The sequence below is a fragment of the Amblyraja radiata genome, chromosome 29 (genome assembly GCF_010909765.2).
Source record: "Amblyraja radiata isolate CabotCenter1 chromosome 29, sAmbRad1.1.pri, whole genome shotgun sequence".
In the NCBI taxonomy this organism is placed as follows: domain Eukaryota; kingdom Metazoa; phylum Chordata; class Chondrichthyes; order Rajiformes; family Rajidae; genus Amblyraja; species Amblyraja radiata.
Window position 1 is genome coordinate 23651471 of NC_045984.1, and position 25789 is coordinate 23677259.

Here is a 25789-nt window from a genome sequence, read left to right on the forward strand (position 1 = left end):
GTAGAGATTCAAATCAGATGTCTTTCGCGCAAGTATCCCTTAACGCACAATCATTGCCACATATGGCATGGGGAAAACCATTAACACTGTAGACACAAAAAGCTGGAGTAACTCAGCAGGACAGGCAGCATCTCTGGAGAGAAGGAATGGGTGATGTTTCGGGTCGAGATCCTTCTTCAGTAAATACCAGCCATCTCAAAACCCACAGCATTTGGCATGTTACTGCCCAAACGCACCATGCTTAGATAAATATAGTTTGAACAGCTAATATTGCCGCTCAAATAATACTTCCATGTCCCTGCTCATCTACCATGCCATTATTATACAGAGCACACCATTGATTAACAAACATCCAAATGCACAATGGTCTAGTTTAGAGATACAGCGCAGAAACAGGCCCTTCGGCCCACTGATCCCCGCACACTAACTCCATTCTATACACATTAGGGACAATTTTTCATTATATACTAAGCCAATTGACCAACAAACCTGTACATCTTTGGAGATGTGGGAGAAAACCAGCACCCGGAGAAAATCCAAACAGGTCACGGGGAGAACATAAAAACTCTGTACAGACAAGCACCTGTAGTCAGGATCCAACCCGGGTCTCTGTTGCTGTAAGGCAACAACTCTACCGCTGCACCACCGTGCTGGTGTCTACAAAAACCTTCCTTGGTGCATGACATAACACATGGGGACATGTGGCCTTGAGAATTATCACAGTCGCCAGCAGAAAATCGATTCCGTCATCATAAATAAGTTGGAGGCGGCACAGTGATGCAGCTGGTAGTGCTGCTGCCTCATAGCACCAGAGACCCGGGTTTGATCCTGACCTTGGATGCTGTCTTTGTGGAGTGTGCACGTTCTCCTTGCGACAGTGTGCATTTTCACCGGGTGCCCCAGTTTCCTCCCACATCCCAAATACGTTGGGGTATGTAGGTTTATTGGCCCTCTTTAAATTGCTCCTGAACGGGTGATCGATCACCGTCCTGGACTCAGTGGGCCAAAGGGACTGTTTCCGTACCGTATCTTTCAGTCATTTCAATCGATCAAATTAGAAAAGATCATTTACGTTGCTAAGACAAGACGAACTATGTGCAGAAGATCTGTATGTATTTATATCTGGATACATGTGTCTTCAATTCCATAATGGTTGAATGGACCATGGTTGGGGGGATTAGGATGCAATTTATTGGATTCTGCTTTTGAAATCCAGTTCCATTGAGTCGACTAGAATGAATTCAGTGGCAATGTGGTGAGATGACCTGAGAAAGGCACAAAATGTTGCAGTATCTCAGCATCCCAGGGGAACACGGATAGGTGACGTTTCAGGTCGGAACCCTTCTTCAGACGGATTGCAGGGCGGCTGAGATGACTGCGTAGTATTTTTAACCAGTGAATTATCTCAGAACAATTGGCAACACACTGGTGAGAGTGTAGAAAAGACACACAACGATGTTAGTGGGACTGGGGGGCTTGAATTATGTGGAGCGAGCAGACAGACAGAGTCTGTTTCCGCAAATGATCTGGGTCAGGATTCTGCTCTCCCCCCGGTTTAGAGCAGCAAAATAAAGGAATGAAGTAAAAATAAATCGGCTCGTTATTTATTGATGTGCGGGACTCGATAAGCAATGGCTGACCTGCGCATTGTTTAATGGAATAAAATATCTTGTCGACAATGAGATTAGTTGCTGCCTGTTGCAGTTATGAATTATTTACATGCAGGGCTGGCCTGATCAGTGAACTGCAACCATGCACAGAAGACCCGGTACAATAGTACAGACGAGTATTTTCTCTAAAAAAGCAAAACATTTGGCTTCATCTGCTGGTGATGCAAAAAGCCGTGGCTTCTAATGCTGACAAGCATGTCTTTTTTTTTGTCAGAGAGGCTGGCTCTGATATTGATTTTTTTTTCTAATTATGGCGAACAGGACTACACAACAAAGAGGCAGAGAGTGTAATATTTTATCTCTGACGCCGTTATACGTAATAAAAGATTTTATGTTGAAAACACACCGGCCTATAAACTCGGGTTCACCCAAAAGGTCGAATGAGATGTGTAGTAAGGAATTGCAGATGCTGGTTTAAAACCGAAGACAGACACAAAATCGCTGGAGTAACTCAGCGGGACAGGCAGAATCTCTGGGAACGGGTGACGTTTTAGATGGAGACCCTTCTTCAGACTGAACTATAGAAGTCTGAAGAAGGGTCTTGACCCGAAACGTCACCCATTCCTTCTCTCGGATGCCGCCTGTCCCGCTGAGTTACTCCAGCATTTCCTGTCTAGCTTAGAATAAATGAGATGTGAGGGAAAGGCAGTGACTGTTCCAGTCATTGGACCCAGTGTCTCGTGAATGACCCAAAGGTTGATTTATATCTGTAGCATCAACAATGGTAGCACAGTGGTCCAGCTGCTGGGTGCCAGAAACCCGGGTTTGATCCTGATCTCAGGTGTTGTCTGTGTGGAGTTTGCACCATCTCCGTGTGACTGCGTGGGATGTCCTACAGGTGCTCCGATTTCCACCCACATCCCAAAGACGTGCGGATTTGAAGGTTCATTATCCTCTCAGCAGCCGAATCCATTCTATCATCACAGATACATTAGGGGTGGCGCCGTGGCGCAGCTGGTAGGACAGCTGCCTCATTGTGCCAGAGTCCTGGGTTGTGTGGTGGCAGAAGGATGTACGGGAAAGAAGGGATTATCTGAAGGTTTTGCAGTCCACCACTTCACTGGGAAGTTGGGAAGACCTCAGTGGCACAGCGGCATTACAGCACCAGACACCCTGGTTCGATCCTGTCAATGGATGCTGCCTGAGTGGATGCTGTAGCATTCACCCTCGGACCTCGTGGGTTTTGTACGGGTGCTCTGGTTTCCACCCACATTCCAAACCCGTGCAGGTTTGTAGGTTAATTGGCTTCTGTAAATTGTCACTAGTGTGCAGGACATAGAACTAGTGTGCGGGTGATCGCTGGTTGGTGTGGACTTGGTGGGCCGAAGGTGCCAGAGATCCGGGTTCAGACCTGACTTCAGGTGATGTCTGTACGGAGTTTGTACGTTCTCCCCATGATCGCGTGGGTTTGCTCCGAGATCTTCGGTTTCTTTCCGTATACCAAAGACGTACAGTGGCACAGCGGCATTACACGGTAGGTTAATTGGCTTGGTATAAATGTAAACTCTCCCTAGTGTGTGTGTTGGGCAGTGTTAATGTGCGGGGATCGCTGGTTGGTGCGGACTTAGTGGGTCGAAGGGCCTGTTTCCGCGCTGTATCTCAAAGCTTGACTAAACTAAATCAGGTTATCCCTGGAATTTTCAGCAATGAACCTTACCGTGATGCATGATCCAAGTTCCCCTGCAATGATACATGAATGGTTTCATCAGATGCACTGCAACCCACAAACCATGACAGGGACGTAAACTTTATTCATGTCAAGAAGCCCCGGGTTGAATTGTGAAAATTGCACAAAATAACTTGGACATGTTCACATTACATTTGCTCTGAAGAAAAATGACTTTCAAAGGTTCAACATTTTTTTTAATTGTCACTTGTACCAATTAAGGTGCAGTGATATTCGATGAAGTGAGCAACATTATGCAATCAAATTTCTTGACAATCCTCTTTAAAAACACAACCTAAAGTACTTGAGGGACTTTTAGAAAATACCTGGAAAAAATAGTAGTTTACAGTTCTTTTAAAATCTATTAAATATAGGAAAATCATTGTTGTACTCAGATTTCTTATTTGTAATATCCCCCAAATGATATTACATCTGTAACTATTAGTTTCGTACGACACATTAAAGAATTACAGATGAGCAAAGTTTAAAGGAGATGTGCGGGGCAAGTTTTTTACATAGTGAGTGCCTGGAACGCGCTGCCAAGGTTGGGTGGTGGTGGCAGATACGATAGTGGCATTCAAGAGACTTTTGGATAGGCATGTGGATACGCAGGGAATGGAGGGATATTGATTACTTGCAGGCAGGTAATCTCGGCACAGACATTGTGGACTGAAGATCCTGTTCTTGTGCTGTACTGTTCCGTGTTCTATGTTTTATGGCAGTTCACTTGTCTGTACCAGTGCTGTACAATTGACACGACTCTAGATTGATCAGAACAGATGTGTCAAGGGTGGAATACACGACAGGCTGTGGTCATGCATGATAGAAGGGTCGTACATTGAAATGTAATGAGGGGAAGTGAAGGCACATACACAATTGCCAACTATAAAGTACTGTATCTCCATTTCTTACACAAATGGTATACAGTCTCTATCTGGCATGTGGGCGATAAGCTGTTTCTGTTAAATGTAGATGATATTTTATAAACAGATATTATTCTTTGGTTGAACTGAAGTATATAAATACAGAATCTTTAATAGATAAAGACAATGATGCTTGCAAACTGAAAGATGCTTATAAATATAGCAACTGTGGCACAGCGGTAGAGTTGCTGCCTTCCAGCGCTTGCAGCGCCAGTGACCCGTGTTCGATCCTGACTATGGGTGCTGTCTGTATGGAGTTTGTACGTTCTCCCCGTGACCACTAGGGCTTTCTCCGAGATCTTCGGTTTCCGCCCACACTCCAAAGACGTACAGGTTTGTAGGTTAATTGGCTTGGGTTTGTATACTTGGTATAAGTGTAAATTGGCCCTAGAGTGTGTGTAGGGTAGTGTTAATGTGCGGGGATCGCTGGTCGGTGCGGACTCAGGGGACCGAAGGGCCTGTTTCCATGCTGTACCTCTAAACTAAAAACTAAACAATTAATTAGCTTGTGATTGAGGTATGAGACAAATGTACCAATTTTGTCTCGATAATGCAGCAGTAAAAAAACATTAGTTATGGGAGGTTAATTTTACTGCCAACATTGGCATAATATCTTCTGCCATACTTGATGTTAGTATCAAACCTGTGGTCTGGGACAATATGGTTTGTTTACATTGTGCCATTATTTTTGGCCAAAGCAAGTCTTTGAGATCCGTTCTAACTGCAGGAGCACAGAAGATTTATTCTGCATGATATCTATGTCCAGAGAGATCCACTGATAAAACACAATGGTAGCGTTTATTATCAGACTCCGAGGAGGGTCTGGATAAGGAAGTAATGTGAAATTGCTTAAAATAAAATTGAGAGATTTGCAAATACTCAGCAGGACAGGTGGTGTTCCATTAAGAAAGAAACAGTTCATGTTTTAAGTCAGTAAATCTTCATCAGTGCCAGACTCGCCAGCTCTTATATGGAGACGTGTTTCCGAACTTCACTTCTGAGTTAATGCATTGAGTCAAAGGCTTGACATTACTGAAATTTTGCGCGGCACAAAACATGCATCAAGGCCAATCTTGTTTAAGTCAACCTCATGCTTATCTAATATATATTTCCAACTCATAGAGCCGTACAGCATGGAAACAGGCCCTTCGGCCCAACTTGCTGTTGGAGGCGTACTGTTTGTGCTCAGTCTAGTAAGAGTATTGTTACAAGCATGAAATCCAAATAATCTGAGTTTGAGTTTTGAGTTTGGTTTACTGTCATGTGTGCCGTGAAAAGCTTTTGTTGCGTGCTAACCCGTCAGCGGAACGACAATACGTGATTACAATTCAGCCATCCACAGTGTACAGATACATGGCAAAGGGAATAATGGGAATCTGATGGAGTACAGATTTAATAGAGTGGAGCGATTGCAGATGCATGATTGCAGATCCACGTCTGCGACCAGCACACGCAGAGTTGTCTGGCTTGGGTGCCATCTTAGATCAATGGAGAGAACTTCGTACCTGCATGCACTACTGAAGAAAAGTCAGATGGCTAGCAGCTAGGAGTGTACGGACAGTATGAACCAAGCTGCAGAAGAGATGGGAGGACAAATGGATTACAAAGTCACAGCAACTTCATCACATTCAGTGTAAATGCATGAACATATTTGCAATGCTTTGTTTCATATTGAATCTATCATACGCTCATCATACTTGAAGTCATAGAGTCATGCTGTACAGAATCAGGCCCTTCGGCCCAACTCGTCCACACTCTCCAAGATGTCTCATCTATGCTGGTCCCATTTACCCACCTTTGGCCCATAATCCTTTCCTATCATGTATCTGTCCAAATGCTTTTTAAATGGTGCAATAGTACCTGCCTCAACTACCTCCTCCGGCAGCTCGTTCCATATACCTATTACCATCTGTGTAAAAACAGTTGCCCTTCAGTTTCCTATTAAATCTCCCCTCTCTCACCTTAAACCTATGTCTTCCAGTTCTTAATGTTGCAACCCTGGAAAAAAGACACAATGTATTTACTCTATCTATGCCCCTTATGATTTTATACATTTCATATATCGCTGCTGATCCTTCTGCACTCCGAGGACTACATTCCCCTCCTTCCCAATGCCTCCCTTTGGCTCAGATCCTCGAGTCCTGACAACTTAATCGAGTCCTGGCCACATCCTATTTTCACATTTCACAATAGATTTCACAATATAGCTGCAACGTTCAAATCGAGGTTTGAAGATTGAAACCTTGTAGATTACCACTGTGTAAAATACTAACTAGTGCAGGGGGAACTCAGTGGGCCAGGTAGCATCTGGGGTGGGAATGGACAGGCAACATTTCTGGTCGGGACCCTTCTTCAGGCTGATTCCGTGGAGGGATTAGTCGGGTAATTTTAAGAATAAGGAGTAAGCCATTTAGAACGGAGAGGAGGAAACACTTTTTCTCACAGAGAGTGGTGAGTCTGTGGAATTCTCTGCCTCAGAGGGCGGTGGGGGCAGGTTCTCTGGATGCTTTCAAGAGAGAGCTAGATAGGGCTCTTAAAAATAGCGGAGTCAGGGGATATGGGGAGAAGGCAGAAACTGGGGATGATCAGCTCGAAGGGCCAAATGGCCTGCTCCTGCACCTATTGTCTATTATCTATTGTCTATTGTGACATCAGGGCTAAAGAAGGGTCCTGACACGAAATGCCACCTGTAGACTTGTTCTGTAGATGCTGCCTGACCAACTGAGTTCGTTCAGCACTTTGTGTTTTGCTCAAGATTCCAAGAGTCTTGTGCCTCCACCTTACTACTGGATATTTGAGATGCTGATACTGTGACTCTTCACAGACTGAGAATTACAAAGATCTGACAATTCTACAGTGTCATCCCAGCAATTAATCTGCAATTGACCTCAGAATATGACTACAGAGTCACAAGGAACTGTAGATGCTGGGATCTTGAGCAAAACGCAAAGTGTTCGAGTAACTCAGCTGGCCAGGCAGCATCTGTGGAGGGTATGGACAGGCAATGTTTTAGGTCTCAAGACTTTAGAGTATAATTTTTGCAATTCAATCTGCTGGCAATCTGGCACCAGATTGTTACTAGGTCGGCTGCTCATGAGTGAATTTTATAGAGGAGTGATAATGATCTCATCATATTTGCTCCTGGCAGCCGCAACACTACACAATTTGCTCTGCTGTTCCACTGCACTCCATGCAACTGCTGCGCTACATCAGCTTGGCGTTAGAGGCATTCATCCTTTTAGAATTCACAATTCACCACCAAAACCTCTGAGATACGGAATAAAAATTCACTTGCACTGAATTGATGTGTTAATTTATTTTCAACTCACATGTTCTTGACAAGTCAAGTCAAGAGTGTTTAATTGTCAAAGAAAGGCACAAAGTGTTGGAGTAACTCGGCGGGGTCAGCCCGCAACATCTCTGGAGAACGTGGATAGGTGACGTTTCAGGTCGGGGCCCTCCTTCAGTGTTTAATTGTCATGTGTACCGCCAACAGATCAACGAGCTTCTTACTTACAGCAACGTAACAGGCCCGTAAATACAATATGTACAGATATAATCATCAAAATAATTTAATAAATCAATCACCGTAACACGGGTGCAAGAAAAGCCATGTCTGCGGTGCATCCAAAAGACACAGTTCTCGTAGGGGCCGGTGATGTGGCTTTGTATCACGGATGGTTTCCGGGGATCTCAAGCGCATCGTAATGTGGGTGTCACCTGTATAGGTTTGGTCTGAATACCTAAAACTGAACCCATATTCCAAAAAGTGTCCTTCATCTTTGCAGGGCTTTTCATATGGTTGGAAAAATCCAAGATTGCTTCATTGGCGATGAGATGTGATTTTTTTTTTTTTTTTTTTATTAGAAGCAGTGTACAAAAGTATAAACCGCGGCGTATGACATAATACATTTATTATACAGCTTCAATTTTAATTTTAGCTAAGATGAAATAGAAAAAGAGAGAAAGAGCAAGAAAGAAAGACAATGAAAGAGGAAGTGAATGTGTAAGAATAGAACCCCTAAACTACCAAATGAGTGTAGTCGAAGAGTGGGTAAGTAAAAGAAATAGGAAAAACGTGAAGAAATAAAAAGACAAAAACGGAAAAAAAAAAAAAAAAAGTGATGATATACCTGCTTCATTTCTCTCCCCACCCATGTGATTTTTTAAAAACAAGGAGAAGGGCTATAAACTGCATTGAATGAGTGATGTTGTCAATTGAAACGGAAGGATTATCTTCTCAGAAAAATCTTATGTTTTTCTTGGAGAATATGGCGTGGGGTTATTTTCTTTATACATTCATTTCAACAGCCGGGGTGCTTTAGCATATTGTAACATCTGGTCTAAAACACTATACCTCCAACAATATCTGGGATTTGGATAGTCTGTAAACATACTGGCGCAGCGGTAGAGTTGCTGCCTCACAGCGCCAGAGACCCGGGTTCGATCCTGACTACAGGTGCTTGTCTATACAAAGTTTGTACGTTCTCCCCGCGACCTGCGCGGAGTTTCTTCAAGAACTTCGGTTTCCTCCCACACTCCGAACACGTACAGGTTTGTCGGGTGGCAGTGGCTGCTTCGCCAGCACCTCGTCAGTCCTTCCACCTTTTTTGTTATTTTTAGTGCGTCTAAATGTATGTTTTAATGTTTCTCAGTATGTCTTATGTGGGGGGGTGGTGGGGGGGAATAGGGGGAGACCGTTTTTCAGTCACTTACCTGGACAGAGGTGTGTCTTTTCTCCATGTCGCATCTTCGCCCCCCTCGCGGCCTACCAATTGGATTGGCGCAGCCTTTCCTACCGGAGACCGCCCCAGAGCTTCAGCAGCAGGCGCAGCGTGGAGCTTGGGATCCTGTCGAGGATCGCCAGTGTTGGAGCTCCGTCCAGCGGGGCCTGCTCACTTTTTTGGCCTCTGTAAAATTGCGTGTAGTGTGTAGGGAGCGGATGAGAGTGAACTATTGTGAACGGGCAATCAATGGTTGGTGTGAACTCAGCGGGCCGAAGGGTCTGTTTCCCTGGTGAATCTTTCTATTCAATCAAAAATGCATTTCATTTCTATTCTATTTCACTCAGCCTTTCTATTCTGGTGGCATGTTACAGATGTACAACATCAGAATTTGAGGATGTAGGTTGGCGCAGTGGTAGAGTTGCTGCCTTACAGCGTCAGAGACCCGGGGTCGATCCTGACTATGTCTGTACCTTCTCCCCATGAGATGCATGGGTTTTCCCCAGGTTTTCCCTCTGGTTTCCTCCTACACTACAAAGACGCACAGGTTTGTAGGTTAATTATCTTGGTCAAATTGTAAATTGTCCCTGGTGTGTGTAGGATAACGTTAGATTGCGGGGATCGCTGGTCGGCGGGGACTCAGTGAGCTGAAGGGCCTGCTTCCACACTGTATCTCTAAACTAAACTAAACTAAACTCAATTAGTTGCCCCAAGCCTTGCCTTTATAGGTATCTCTGTGCCCTGTGGGATATTGACAGTGTGATGCTCTAAGCTTCCCTGCACTGCAGGCTGCTTAAACGAAGGCCAATTTGTGCTGCCAACATTATGGCAAGAAAGATAACATTGAATATTATTTATGCACTAATGATGCAGCTAGTTCAGGTGAGTAGCCCACTGTCCAAATTAATCTGCTGCTCCATTAGCTTGATAAAAACAGCGTTTAGTTGCCTGCCTCATCATTAATTGTTGTAAAGTTCATAGTCACAGCGTTATACAGCAACAAAACAGGCCTTTTGGCCCACCATAGCAACGTGACCATCAAGTACTCATCCACTGTATACTCATCCATTTTCCAGCACTTGGCACAAGGCCTTATGTGCAGAAATCTCCAGACTCATCTCCGACCTTCGTAGCTCACAACTCAATGGCATGAACATTGAATTCTACAATTTTAGGTAACCTCTAACAAACCCCTTCCTCCCCTTACCCTTTCTCCCTCACACCCCCTCCATCCTTTCTCTCCCCCTCCCCCTCCCCCACCCACTATGCCCCACCTGGACTTGCACCTATTTCTCCCTCTCCCCTCCCCCACCCACTATGCCCCACCTGGACTTGCAAAATTCATGTGTGTATATATTTATATCATGGTATATGGACACATTTATCTGTTTTGTAGTAAATGCCTACTATTTTCTGTGTGCTTAAGCAAAGCAAGAATTTCATTGTCCTATACAGGGACACATGACAATAAACTCACCTATTTCTCCCTCTCCCCTCCCCCTTCCTCCGACTTCATAATTCGCATCTCTTCAATCCTTTTGTCATAAATCTTCTGCTTTCATTAATCACTGGCCTTTGTCCAACCACCCCCCCCCCCTCCCCTCCCCTCCTCACCTGTGTTCACCTGTTAGCGGCCTGGCTTTGTCCTGCCCCTCCTCTCTTCCAGCTTTCTCCCCTCCTCCCCTAAAATCAGTCTGCTGCAAGCTCCTGACCCGAAACGTCACCTATCCATGTTTTCCAGTGACGCTGCCTGACCTGCTGAATTACTCCAGCACTTTGTGCTCTTCTTTGCGAACCGGTACCTGCAGTTCCTTGTTTCTACTTCTAATCTCCACGAGTGACAAGTTAACTGTTCCTCGGTTTGACAAGTTTACTTGTTCACTTCCTTATAATTGAATTACAAGAGAAAAGAACAAAGAACTGCCAGGGGGGTTACAGACAGATGGAACTGCACAGCAAAGATCTTATACTTCGCTATAAGATCTTTGCTGCACAGAGTATTGCGATTGCAAAAGATCAGAAGATAACTTTAAATGAAGAGGCTTTCTTCCAGAGTCAAGAGATGCCCATAAACCTTTCTATCATATCATCCAATTCAATTTAAAATGGATCTCAGATTGTTACTTCACCATCCTCTTTAGATCATGATTATAAATTGAATTGCTTGATAGAAAGATAAAACATGGAAGCAGGCCCTTCGGCCCACGGAGTCCATGCCATCCGTCGATAACCCATTCACGCTAGTTCTATGTTATCCCACTTTCCCATCCACTCCCCACACATCATGGCCAACTAACTCACAAACCGCACGTCTTTGGGATGCGGGAGGAAACCAGAGCGCCCGGAGGAAACCCACGTGGTCACAGCAGCTCTACCAGCTGTGCCACCGTCCCGAAATATGTGGAGGCCAGAACAGTACATATTATTCCAAGTGTAGCCTGACCTTGATACTATTCAAATCAACATTATGAATGTTCCCCTAAATAATGTCAGTGGTAAGGTCCTAAACTGCTGATATTTTCTTCTTATAATGTGATTGAACACCACAACATTGTAATCATTAACCGTGCATGAATGAGATCAATATTTAGAAAGTAGAAACGATGGTGCAAGAAATCGGCACAGTGGCACAGCTGGTAGAGTTGCCATCTCAGATTGCCAGAGACCCTGGTTCAGTACTGACTACGGGTGTTGTCTATACGGAGTTTGCTCATTCTCCCTGTGACTGTGTGGGTTTCCTCCCACATCCCAAAGACGTACCATTTGTAGGTTAATTGGCCCTCTGGGTGAGAAAGTATGATATCATAGAGTTAATGTGAATGATGTGATCGATGGTCGGCATGGAATCGGTTTTCATGCTCCACGTCTCAAAACTAAACTAAACTAAATCCATGCATATTATGGACCTTGACATTTTTTGCCATACAGTCCATTGCAGAACTGGCTGTTCTCAGGAACTGCATGTTTAATATAAACAGGTTTGGGTGTGTGAAGTGTAATGTGTGTTCATTAGTAGACTGAGATACGTGTAAGCACAGCCATTAATCTGTGTGGCCCAGCCCTAATCCAATTCCTTTTTCACTTTGAAAGTTCTGCAAAGATGAATGAATGCTTCTTTGACTTTGAGCTCCTGCTCAGGCCAAGGAATAATAATCAGGCGGAGTTGGTCATTTATCACGACCACGATAGGCTAGAACTCGCTGTCAAACTAATCTTGCAGGTAATGGTGCTTGTTATTATACGCAAATGGTCCAGAACCTCAGCTGAGGGACTCCTGCACTGTTGAAGTCGAGAACAATGTTTTCTGTGTGAATTTCACCACTCCACTGTTGATTTAGTGCAGAAACACGACTCGTCATCGAAATCCCATCATTTCGTTTGGTTTGTCTCGACCCGAAATGTCACCCATTCCTTCTCTCCAGAGATGCTGCCTGTCCCGCTGAGTTTCTCCAACATTTTGTGCCTATCTTAGGTGTGAACTAGCATCTGCAGTCCCTTCCTACACATTAGTTTAGTTTAGTCTAGTTTAGTTTAGTCTTGTCCAGTCTAGTTTAGTTTAGTTTAGTATAGTTTAGTTTAGTTTAGTTTAGTTTAGTTTAGTTTAGACATAGTTTAGTTTAATGACACAGTGTGGAAACAGGCCCTTCAGATCACCGAGTACGCACCGACCAACAATAACCCACTCACACTTGTTCTATGCTATCCCAGTTTCGCCACCTACACACCAGGGATCATTTACAGAAGCCAATTAGCCTGCAAACCTGCATGTCTTTGGAATGTGGGAGAAAACCGGTGCACCCAGAGAAAACCCACACACTCATCGAGAGAACGTGCAAACCCATAGTCATAATCGTACCGGGTCTCTGGCGCTGAAGGCAGCAACTCAACTGCTACGCCACTGTGCTGTGTAAAAGGTGTGAAACTGTTCGATTTGCATGGTAGGTACAAAACTCAATGCATTAAAGCACATCAATTCTACATACGGTTCCATGGATAAAATCAAGATCTATTTTGATTCTTGCAGAGACTATTTATATGACCCAGGCAGCATCTCTGGAGAGAAGGAATGGGTGACGTTTCGGGTCGAGACCCTTCTTCAGGCTGGTTATGGATAAGGGAAACAAGAGGTAAAGTTAGAACGAGAGACTTCTCGTTTCCCTTATCCCTAATAATAATAATAATAATAATATATCTTTTATTGTCATTGCACGTCAGTGCAACGAGATTTAGTGTGCAGCTCCACTGATGTCCAGGAAAGGTAAATAAATACAATACATAAATAAACAAGCTGAATTGATTGACGTGACCATCTGAGGGAGACTGTCCAAAGGGGGTGGGTGGGGGGGCACTCATTAGGGCCGGTTCAGAGCCGCTATAGCTCTTGGGATGAAACTGTTCCTGAGTCTGGAGGTTCGGGCGTAGAAGGCCTTGTAACGTCTGCCGGAGGGAAGTAGTTGAAACAGACCGTGGCAGGGGTGTGATGAGTCCTTATGGATGCTGAGGGCCTTCCTGAGGCACCGCGTGTGGTAGATGCCCTCCAAGGCTGGTAGCTCTGTCCCGATGATCCTCTGCGCTCTGTTGACGACGCGCTGAAGAGCTCTCCTCTCCGCCTCCGTGCAGCTGAGATACCACACAGAGATGCCATACGTTAGTATGCTCTCTGTGGTGCAGCGGTAGAACGTTGTCAGCAGCTGTTTTTTTTTTTTTTTTTTTTTTTTTTTTTTTTTTTTTAAAAAAAAATATTTTTTAAAATATTAAAATAGTATTGACAATACAATTAAACAAAACACCACCATAATACAAGACGAGCTAAACAATTATATTGCAATCCTTGTCAAGGATACATTCAACCCCCCTCGGTGCCCAGCGGTCCCGGAACTCCCTCAGGGTGCCCGTAGACAGGGCGTATTCCCTTTCCATCCGCACCCGGGCACGGACGTATCCCCGGAAAAGGGGCAGGCAGCTGGCTCGGGTAGAGCCCTCCACCGTCTGGCGCCGTGACTCGCGGATGGCCAGCTTGGCCAGGCCCAGGAGCAACCCTACCAGGACATCTTCAGCCCTACCCTCTCCCCTACGCACAGGGTGTCCAAAGATGAGGATGGTGGGTGAGAAATGCAGCCAGAAGGCAAGGAGCAGCCCCTTTAGGTATTGAAACAGTGGCTGCAGCCTCACGCACTCCATGTACACGTGGTACACAGTCTCTTCCAGCCCGCAAAAGTGGCAGGCGGCTGGCGAGTCTGTGAACCGCGAGAGAAACAGGTTGCAGGGAACACCTCGGTGCAATACCCTCCACCCCAGGTCCCCAATGTAGAGGGGGAGAATCCCTGCGTAGAGGGACCCCCACCGGGGGCCCCCCTCGCGACCGGAAGGGAACACCGACCGCCACTTGGTGTCCGGACGGTGGACCAGGGCGAGGAAGTGCAGGGTGTGGAGGAGGAGCCTGTACAGGACACGCCTCCCTGCGTCTCGGAGGGAGACGAAGGGTGTCGAGGAAAGGCGGCTCAAATTGTGTGGGACCGGCTCCCGGGATGGATTACGGCGCCTTGGTCCGATGAGTACTTCCGGCTGAGCGGGGGCTTGCTCAACCACCAGTACTCCACACGTTTGAGCCCCCCGGACACCCGATGGGGCGGGACAGGGACCGGCTGCTCTCAAGCCCGGGCCTGGTCAACGGCAACCAGGTTCCAGACTCTCAACAAGTCCCTGTAGAAGCCAGGCATCCCCATCAGGACCGCACGGTTGACCCCCACCATCGGGATCCGCGTACCTCCTTGAAGGCAGCGGCTCCGTTGGAAAAAGTGCGTTGCCAGCACGTGCCACCTGGGAGGATGCCCTGAGTACAGGTATCTCTGCAAGGTCCTGAGGCGGAGAGCCGCCACCTTGGTGCGAATGCACACCAGCGACTGACCGCCCTCCTCGATCGGGAGACTCAGGACCGCTGCAGAGACCCAGTGCTTTCCGTTGCCCCAGAAGAAGTCCACCAACTTCTTCTGGATGATCCCAGCAAAGGTGGCTGATGGGACCAATGTGGTCAATCTGTACCAGAGCATGGAGGCCACGAGTTGGTTAATGACCAACACCCTGCCCCGGTACGAAAGCACTCTGAGGAGACCCGCCCAGCGCCCCAGCCGGGTGACGACTTTCACCTCCAGCTCCTGCCAGTTCGCCAGCCAGGTCTCCGCACCGGGACTCAGGTAGACTCCCAGGTAGAGGAGGTGTGTGGTACTCCACGTGAAATACCTCATCTCCTCCGGGAGGGAGTCCACCTGCCAGGGACCCACCAAGAGTCCAGAACATTTCCCCCAGTTGATCCTGGCAGAGGAGGCTGCCGAGAAGACTCGTTGGCACTCATGCATCCTCTGCAGGTCGACGGGGTCGGTGACCATGAGGAGCACGTCATCGGCGTAGACCGAGAGGACCACCTCCATGACCGGCTCGCGTAGAACCATGCCCGTCAACTTCCTCCGAAGCAGACTAAGGAATGGCTCCACGCAGATGGCGTACAGTTGGCCAGACATGGGGCATCCCTGACGTACTCCTCTGTGGAAGGGAATGGGGGCCGTCAAGGATCCATTGACTTTCACGAGGCACTCTGCGGTGGCGTATAAAAGTCGGATCCGGGACACAAAGTGCGGTCCGAACCCAAACGCCCGCAGAGTCCTCAACAGATACTCGTGATCCACCCTGTCAAAAGCCTTCTCCTGGTCGAGGGAGAGAAAGGCAGTGGGTACACCGGTCTCCTGAGCCAGGTAGACCAGGTCCCGGACCAGATGGATATTGTCCTGGATGGACCGGCCTGGGACCGTGTAAGACTGGTCAGGGTGGATCACTTGAGCCAGCATTGGGCCCAGACGGTTTGCCATTGCCTTGGCAAAGACCTTGTAGTCGGTACAGAGGAGGGAGACTGGGCGCCAGTTTTTTAGACGGCGGAGATCGCCCTTCTTGGGCAGAAGGACCACGACAGCCCTTCGCCAAGACAGGGGCATCTCTCCGGTCGCCAGGCTCTCCCTCAGTACCATGGTGTAGTCCTCCCCAAGGATCCCCCAGAAAGTGCGGAGGAACTCTGCTGTCAGTCCGTCTAGGCCAGGGGATTTGCCCCTTCGGATCTGATGGAGGGCCGCGGTCAGTTCATCCAGTGTCAGGGGGGCATCCAGACGCTCGGCACCCTCCGGGTCGACCGTGGCTAGACCTTCCCACAGATCACTGCACTCATCCCCGCCCGAGCTATCTGGTGAGAACAAGGTCCCATAAAAGGAACGAACTGCTGCGTTAATGTCCTCTGGTTCAGTGACGGAGGAGTCATCATCAGCGAGCAGCTCCACTAACTGCTGACGGACTCCCCGCCACTTCTCCAGCGAGTAGAAGAAGGGTGAACCGCGGTCCAAATCGTGGAGCAATTGGATCCGCGACCTCACGTACGCGCCTCGAGATTGCTCCAACTGTAGCTCCTTCAGCGCGTCCTTCTTCTCCTGGTATTCCCTCCAGAGGATCGTGTCCCCGACGGTCTGACTTAGACGCGAATCCAAATCGAGCAGCTCGCTCCCGAGCTGTCTGATCTTGGAATCGCGTCTCTTGGTCGACCCTCTAGTGTACTCCTGACAGAAACTCCGGATGTGGGCCTTGCCCACATCCCACCATAGCCGCAGGGAGTGAAATCCTCCCCGCTTCCTCTTCCAGGTATTCCAGAACCTCGCAAACGAGTCCCGGAAGCGGCGATCCTCCAGCAGCCGGTTGTTAAACTGCCAGTACGCGGACCCTCCCCTCGTGCGCAGCGGGTTAAACTCAGCCCACACCAGGTGGTGGTCCGAGCACGGCACCGGCAGCATGGAGGCCGCCGCGACGCGGGAGACGTACGCCCTAGAAATGTACAGGCGGTCGATGCGAGACCCACCCCCCTCTGACCTTCTGGAGAAGGCCCTAGAGTCGGGGTGGAGGTTCCTCCAAGTGTCTACCAAGTCAAAGGAGCCCACGAGCTCCTTCAACTTCTTCACCGACTCCTGACCACGCTGGAGACCGGAACGGTCTCCTTCCTCGAGGGTACAGTTGAAATCCCCCCCGAGGTTGTCAGCAGCTGTTGGGGCAGACCAGTCTTTTTTAATGTCCTCAGGAAGAACAGTCGTTGCTGTGCCTTCTTGACCAGCGCGGCGGTGTTTGTGGACCATGTGAGGTCTTCTGAAATGTGAGTGCCCAGAAACTTAAAGCTGGACACTCTCTCCACACTTTCCCCATAAATGGAGATTGGGTCGTATTCTCCAGAATGGGACCTCCTGAAGTCAATGATCAGCTCCTTGGTCTTGGAGGTGTTTAGTGCCAAGTTGTTATTGGCGCACCAGTCCGCCAGGTTCTGCACCTCCGCTCTGTATTTTGTTTCATCACCGTTGGTGATCAGCCCAATCACTGTTGTGTCGTCTGCAAACTTCACGATGGTGTTGGTGTCGAATGCAGGGACACAGTCGTGAGTGAAGAGGGAGTAGAGCATGGGGCTTAGTACACAACCCTGTGGTGTGCCGGTGCTCAGGGTGATGGTGGAGGACAGGTGCGGGCCCAGTCTCACTGCCTGCGGTCGCTCCGTGAGAAAGTTCAGGATCCAAGCGCATATCGGTGAGCTGAGGCCTAGCTGGTGGAGTTTGGTGGTGAGCTTGGTGGGGATGACCGTATTGAATGCAGAGCTATAGTCAATGAAGAGCATCCTCACATACGTGCCCTGTCTGTCCAGGTGAGTCAGGACAGTGTGAAGGGCCAGAGAGATGGCATCCTCTGTCGATCTATTTGCCCTGTATGCAAATTGATGGGAGTCCAGTGAGGCAGGGATGCTGGATTTAATATGGGAGAGGACCAGCCTTTCGAAGCACTTCATGGGGATTGGAGTCAGGGCAACCGGCCGGTAGTCGTTGAGGTTGGTGATTTTGGACTTTTTCGGCACCGGCACTATGGTGGCTGTTTTCAGGCACTTGGGGACCGTTGCCAGAGATAGAGAGAGATTGAAGATTCTCGTGAATACCTCCGCCAGCTGTCCAGCACAGTCCTTTAATACTCTTCCCTGTACACCATCCGGGCCTGCAGCCTTGCGTGGATTGATCCTACGCAGAGCGCACTGTACCTCCTGAGTGCTCAGTGTTAAGGCCTGTCCCTCCGCTATGGCCGGGTCTGAAGAAGGGTCTCGACCCAAAACGTCACTCGTTCCTTCTCTTCAGAGATGCTGCCTGTTCCGCTGAATTACTCCAGCTTTTTGTACCTATCTTTGGTTTAAACCAGTGTCTGCAGTTCCTTCCTACACTCTTTATATGGCCAGAGCCACATGCTTTTAATTGGTATTGAAGATTTTAAAATGTTTATTTTGTATTTTCTTTAAAGCCGCTTCTTTCTCCATTTAATCCAATCTATCTTCTCCAGTTTTTTCCCCTTGATTTAAGGTTGAATTCATCAATTGAGTTTTTGCTTCTTGGCCCCTACATGGTCAACCTCACAGCCCAAGGTTTAAGGAGATATACAGTTGCTTGAATTATTCACTTGGTTTCCAAATCCCAGGTTTCATTTTTATTGATTAATTTTTGAACAACTTGACACTCAAAAGATTTCAACATTTTAAAAAGCAAGAGCAACATTGCTAATGGTAAAGGATGCTCCGTTATAATAAAACCTGGGTCTTTAGTTTAGTTTAGTTTGGAGATACAGCGGGGGAAAAGGCCCTTCCATTATTAAATAATCAGAGTCAATTATTAAAGTAATAGCGGCACATTTGGATAGCAGTAAAAGGATTGGCCCAAGTCAGCATGGATTTATGAAGGGAAAATCCTGCTTGACTAATCTTCTGGACTTTTTTCAGGATGTGACAAGTAAAATGGATGAAGGGGAGCCAGTGGATGTAGTGTATCTGGACTTTCAGGGAGCCTTTGATAATGTCTCACACAGGAGATTAGTGGGCAAAATGAGAACACATGTTATTAGGGGTGGGGTATTGACACGGATAGAGATACAAAGGAAACAAGAGTAGGAATAAACAGGTCCCTGTCAGAATGGCAGGCAGTGGCGAGAAGAATGCCGCAAGGCTCGGTGCTGGGGTCGCAACTATTTACAATATATATTAATGATTCAGATGATGGGATTAAAAGTAACACTAGCAAATTTGCAGATGACACAAAGTTGAGTGGCAGTGTGAACTGCGAAGAGCATGCTAGGAGGTTGCAGGGTGACTTGGACAGGTTGAGTGAGTGGGCAGATGCATGGCAGAAGTAGTATAATGTACATAGATAAATGTGAGGTTATCCACTTTGACGGTAAGAACAAGGAGACAGATTATTATCACAATGGTGTCAGATTAGGAAAAAGGGAAGTGCAACGAGACTTGGGTGTCCTTGTACACCAGTCACTGAAAGTAAACAAGCAGGTACAGCAGGCAATGAAGAAAGCTAATGGCATGTTGGCCTTCATAAAGAGAGGATTTGAGTATAGGAGTAAAGAGGTCCTTCTGCAGTTGTACAGAGCCCTGGTGAGACCACATCTGGTGTATTGTGTGCAGTTTTGGTCTCCTAATTTGAGGAAGGACGTCCTTGCTATTGAGGCAGTGCAGCGTAGGTTCACCAGATTGATCCCTGGGGTGGCGGGACTGTCATATGAGGAAAGATTGGAAAGACTGGGCTTGTGTTCACTGGAATTTAGTAGGATGAGAGGTTATCTTATCGAAACATATAAAATTATCAAAGGACTGGACAAGCTAGATGCAAGAAAAATGTTCCAAATGTTGGGGGAGTCCAGAACCAGGGGCCACAATCTAAGAATAAAGGGAGGCCATTTAAAATTGAGATGAGAAAACACTTTTTTGCCCAGGGAGTTGTGAATTTGTGGAATTCTCTGCCACAGAAGGCAGTAGAGGCCAATTCACTGGATGAATTTAAAAGAGAGTTAGATAGAGCTCTAGGGGCTAGCGGAATCAAGGGGTATGGGGAGAAGGCCATGATCACAATGAATGGCGGTGCTGTCTCGAAGGGCCAAATGGCCTCCTCCTGCACCTATTTTCGATGTTTCTTCGAACATTGTTAGCCGGGTGAAGGTTTTAAGCTGGTCGAGTTAAAAAGAGCGATAAAAGAATATCATGGCTTTCAATCATGGCCGATCTGCATTTCTTCATGGGCTGCATTCTGTGAAACTCAGCTGCCAGTTGAAAGTGATTTCCGTGCAGAAGCCCAGGTTTGGTGAATTCATGGTGAAACTGAAATGAGCAATATTTATTGCAGAAACGATCAGAACAATAAAGCCATGTTTGGTCCATCTAGTAAACTCCATATCAGTTATTCTGAGCAGGCACAAGGGGCCTACATAGGTTCAACCCATTAATGTTTTGCTAGGGGAGCCTCATCCTTCAGTGAAATTAAGAATTGTTCCATTTTTCTGTCAGCTGTTTAACCAGGGGATATAGTTTTGAATCATTGCTGTCCAAGATGAACTTGGTGATTTCAAGGTTTCAAGGTCAGTTTATTGCCACAATTAAGGTACAGTGAAGTTTGATTTACCACACAGCCATACTAATAAATAAACAACAAGACACACAACTACGTAAAAGTTAACATAAACATCCACCACAGCAGATTCCCCACATTCCTCACTGTGATGGAAGGTAATAAAGTCCAATCTTATTCCTCTTTATTCTCCCGCGGTAGGGGCATTCGAACCATCCGCAGTGGTAATCACAATTTATAAATAGAATTAACAAAGAGTACAATTTAATAGAAAGGTTAATAAAAATCGCAAACTAGTAGTGATCATTAAAATTATGGTTGTAGATCATGTCTGGTGCATCTAATCAACTGGAATGCCTGTTTTTCATTCCCAAATGGCAATCTCAGCAGATGGAAAAAGACGTAAAATCTTCAGCCTCCTGTAGACTTGTGTTCCGTCAGTAATCCTTGCAACACAACACAATGTTACACAAAAAAAATAACGGTTCCATATCTTTCATTCATAAGGTTTGGAGACACAAAGTATATTCCTTTCTTTCCTTTCGATTTTACGAGGGTGATCTGTTGAGAAAGAAAGCACATCTGACCAATTAGTGTTCACAAGAAGGGTCTCGACCCGAAACGTCACCCCACCCATTCCTTCTTTCCAGAGATGCTGCCTGTCCCGCTGAGTTACTGCGGCCTTTTGTGTCTATCATCGGTCTAAACCAGCATCTGCAGTTCCTTCCTTTTCATGACTATATTAATGTTCAGTTCAGTTCAGTTTTAGTTTATTGTCACGTGTACCGAGGTACAGTGAAAAAGCTTATGTTGCCTGCTAACCAGACCAGACAACGGAAAGACAATACATGATTACAACCGAGCCATTCAGTGTTCAGATACATGAAATGGGAATATTGTTTAATGCAAGGTTAAGAAAGGTTAAAGAAAGACCCAAAGTGCTGGAGTAACTCAGCAGTTCAGGCAGCATCTCTGCAGAATGTGGATAGGTGACGTTTCAGGTTGGGACCCTTCTTCAGACTTTTCCATCCTTCTATCCCCACCCCCTTTCAATCAGTCGGAAGAAGGGTCAAGACCCAAAGCATCACCTATCCAGAGATGCTGCCAGATCCATTAAGTTACTCCAGCACTTTGTGTCTTTCATTGGTAGAAATCAGCGCCTGCATTTCCTTGCTGTTATTATATTAACATTAATTACCGTAAGATGAACAAACGGAAAATAATTGGACATATACTTTGGTCCAGTGAAATCATGCAATCTATCAGGTGTAACAGTGTAATCTACTATTGTAACAGTACAATCGGTGCAGTCTTGTACTTGGGTATGAAAGATCGAAAGATAATGCAGGAAAACAGTACTTTTGACCCACTATGTCCACACTGACCATCGACCACCAGTTGACACTAGATCTATGCAGTTGAAGAAGTTCACGTGTTGTGCAAACACTCAATTAGCATGACCCATGGCAATTCATCCATCCAGTCTTGGCCCGTGAACCGTGCCTTGAGGGATGCCTTCATGTGCCGGTGAAAACGTTCCACAAGGCCGTTTGCTTGCGGGTGGTAGGCCGTTGTGTGGTGCAGCTGTGTGCCAAGCAGCGGGGCCATTGCTGACCACAGCTCGGAGGTGAACTGCGCACCTCCGACGGAGGAGATGTGCGCCGGCACGTGAAAGCGGGCCATCCAGTGGGCAGTGAGGGCACGTGCACTGGTCGCAGTGGAGGTATCCGAGAGCGGGACGGCTTCCGGCCATCTCGTGAATCAGTCTACGATGGTGACACCTCTGGATGGTCCAACGATATCGACGTGGATGTGGTCGGAACGCCGGTGTGTCAGGGCGAAGACGAATGACGGTTCGACATTCACGTCCACTCCCTACATACTAGGAGCCACAGTTTACAAAGGCCAATTAACTTATAAACCTGGGAGACACAAAATGCTGGAGTAACTCAGCGGGTCAGGCAGCATCTCTGGAGCCAGCATCTCGGGTCGAGACCCTTCTTCAGACTGATGTCAGAGGAGGGGGCGGGACAAAAATAAAATGTTGTCAGGGACAGTAAGACTAGTGGGAGAACTGGAAAGGGGGAGGGTATGGAGAGAGAAAGCATGGGCTATCTGAAGTTAGAGAAGTCAATGTTCATACCGCTGGGGTGTAAACTACCCAAGCGAAATATGAGGTGCTGTTCCTCCAATTTGCGCTGGGCCTCACTCTGACAATGGAGGAGGCCCAGGACAGAAAAGTTGGATTGGGAATGGGAGGGGGAGTTGAAGTGCTGGGCCACTGGGAGATCAGGTAGGTTAAGATGGATATAAACCTGGGATGTGGGAGGGAACCGGAGCACCCTGAGGAAACCCACACAAGTCACATGAAGAACATGCAAACTCCACACAAACAGCACCCGAGGTCAGGATCGAATGCAGGTCTCTGGGGTGCTGTGAGACAGAAGTTCTTCCAGCTGTTGGATGCCATTTAAACAGAGATGTTGAGACATCTCACAAGGTAGCTTTGGAACTAACTACAGGCTGCTGAAAACTCCTCAAGTCCTCAGAGTCTGTTTAAGCTGGTATGGAGAGCTGGTTGCAATATTTCACTGCCGGGGAATAGTGTTACATTTGTTACAAGTGCAGCAGCACTTTTCGCATGGAAACTCTGCGGCACAGTAGCACAGCGGTAGAGTTGCTGCCTTCCAGTGCCTGAGAACCACGGTTCGATCCTGTCTGTACAGAGATTGCATGTTCTCCCTGTGAACGCATGGGGTTTTTTCCGGGTGCTGCAGTTTCCTCCCACATTCCAAAGACGTGTAGGTTTGTAGGTTAATTGGCTCCTGTAAATTGTCCGTAGGGTGTGTGGGATAGAACTAGTGTACGGGATTTGTAGGTTAATTGCCTTTTGCAAATTATCTCGGATGTGTAGGATAGGGTACGGATCATCGCTGCTCAGCATGGACACGATGGGCCAAAGGGCCTGTTCCCACACTGTGTCTCTAAAAAAGAATCTTCGGGCTGGAAATTAAAGGTGACCTGGATCTCAGGGCAGAAGGTATAGAAGCACACAGGTCAAGACCCCGTACACAAATTGTATTCAGACACCTAACATCTTGCTTCAGCCTCCTCTTGTGAGAATGTATTCTGAGACTCAGGCTTTATTCACAAAGAGATCTTACATACTGTTGAACAACCTTCAACTTGATCCCAGCATCGGATGGCCCTCATTGACGAGGTCAAGATCGTGATAACTCTCAACTCATTAATCTTTGGATCATACAGGCAAACTTTGTTGATCTTTGCTGTATATCGCAGATGCCAGCCCCCCCCCCCCCCCCCCCCCCCCCCCCCCCCCCCATGGCCTTAGGGTGGTCTTTAGTCCTTAAATTTTTCATTTTCTTTGCCTTCACCATTGTTCCCATTTCTATCTTGCAACCATTTTCATCTATATTTAACCCAGAATAATCTATTCCTTCTACATGAATGCAGTGCTTTCTTCTTTTATTTATTTATTGTTTAAGAAGGAACTGCAGATGCTGGAAAATCGAAGGTACACAAAAATGCTGGAGAAACTCAGCGGATGAGGCAGCATCTATGGAGCGAAGGAGATAGGCAACGTTTCGGTTCGAAACCCTTCTTCAGACTTGAGTTGAGTTGAGTTGAGTTTCTCCAGCATTTCAGTCTACCTTCGATTTTCCAGCATCTGCAGTTCCTCCTTAAACAACTCATTAATATATTGATTGCATTGACAAAGTATCCTTGTAGGAATCTTGTCTATTTCAAAATGATTTCACACCACAAACAACTTTCTCTCCAACTAGCTAATTTTCACTCTTCACCCTGGTAAAGGACTTCAGACTTTTTTTTAAAGAGATACAGCGCGGAAACAGGCCCTTCGGCCTACCGAGACTGCGTCAAGGTACACTAACACTATCCCACACCCTAGGGACAATTTTACCAAAGCCTATTAACCTACACACCTGCATATGTTTGGAATGTGGGAGGAAACCACAGAACCCAGATAAAACCCACGAGGTCACAGGGAGAACGTACAAATTTTGTACAGGCAGCATCCATAGTATGGATCAAACCCGGGTCTCAAACGCTGTAAGGCAGCTATTCCACCATTGTGCCACTGTGCTGCACACTTTATTTTGTCTCCTGCTTGGAACGTAGAGCTGTACAGCACAGAAACAGGCCCTTCAGCCCACAATGTCCATGCTGAACATGATGCAGTGGTTGAACTAATCTCTTCTGCCTGCAGGTGATCCATATCCCTCCACTCCCCGCATGTCCATGTGAGAATCCAAAAGCCTCCTAAGTGCCACTAGTGTATCTGCCTCCACCACCTCTCCTGGCAGCACATTCCAAGCACCTACTACCCAAACACTGTCTGATATGCTGAGTGTTTCCAGCTTTTTTCTGTAATAAGCTTTTTCGGGATGACAGATGGCACAATGGGCTAAGTGTTCGGCTGGCAACCGGAAGGTAGCTGGTTCGAATCCCGCTTGGAGTGCATACTGTCGTTGTGTCCTTGGGCAAGACACTTCACCCACCTTTGCCTGTGTGTGTGGATGTAATTATGTGAAGCACTTTGGGGTCAATGCAAGTTGACTAAAAATGTGCTATATAAATAAAGAAATTTAATTTAATTTAATTTAATATTTCTTTGTGAATAAATGTTGGTGGATTTCAGGTGATCAACTACAACTGATTTGCTGAATTTTGTGATGCAGAAAACATTTTGTCTTACCTGAGGCCTATTCCACTTTAACCAAACATTTTTAAGTTCATTGCATACTTCATCACCGGTAACTTGCAAGGAGATTTTCCTTGAACATGACTAAGCTGCCACATCAATACTAATACCAATGTACGGACCATTTAATTAGCGGACCAGTTGGGAACCTTGTGGTCCAAGTCCATAGCTCCTTGAAAGTTGCGACATTAGTAATCAGAAGATAGATACAAAATGCTGGAGTAACTCAGCGGGACAGGCAGCATGTGTGGTGAGAAGGAATGGGTGACTAGTACACTTGGAGAGAGTGGGAAATAACTTGCTTTCATCAGTTCTTAGGAGATACCCTTCAGTCATGGCTGACCATGGGTGTCTCCAGGGTGCTATTCCCTATATGGAGGACGTCTGTTCGTGACTTTGTTTAACGTGGGGAGACAGCTGCACAGACAGCCACCCCACGGTCCTTGACTGATCTGGGTCAGGATCCAGTGGCATGGAGTTCAAGACGACCGGAGACCCTTTTCTGCTGCAGCCTTCATCCGCCTTCCCAGCCGTTGTGACGCTCCCCTAAGGTCAGCCATCTTCCTCCGCCTGTTCCACCGTTGAGGTCTTGGTTGGATTGCTCTT

At 46.8% G+C, this 25789-nt stretch overlaps 1 protein-coding gene across 3 annotated transcripts in view; it reads left to right on the top strand.

The window, feature by feature from the left end:
- Window positions 1-25789, top strand: part of LOC116989472 (hepatocyte nuclear factor 6-like) — a 97372-nt gene that overhangs the window by 62196 nt on the left and 9387 nt on the right. The window lies entirely within an intron of this gene.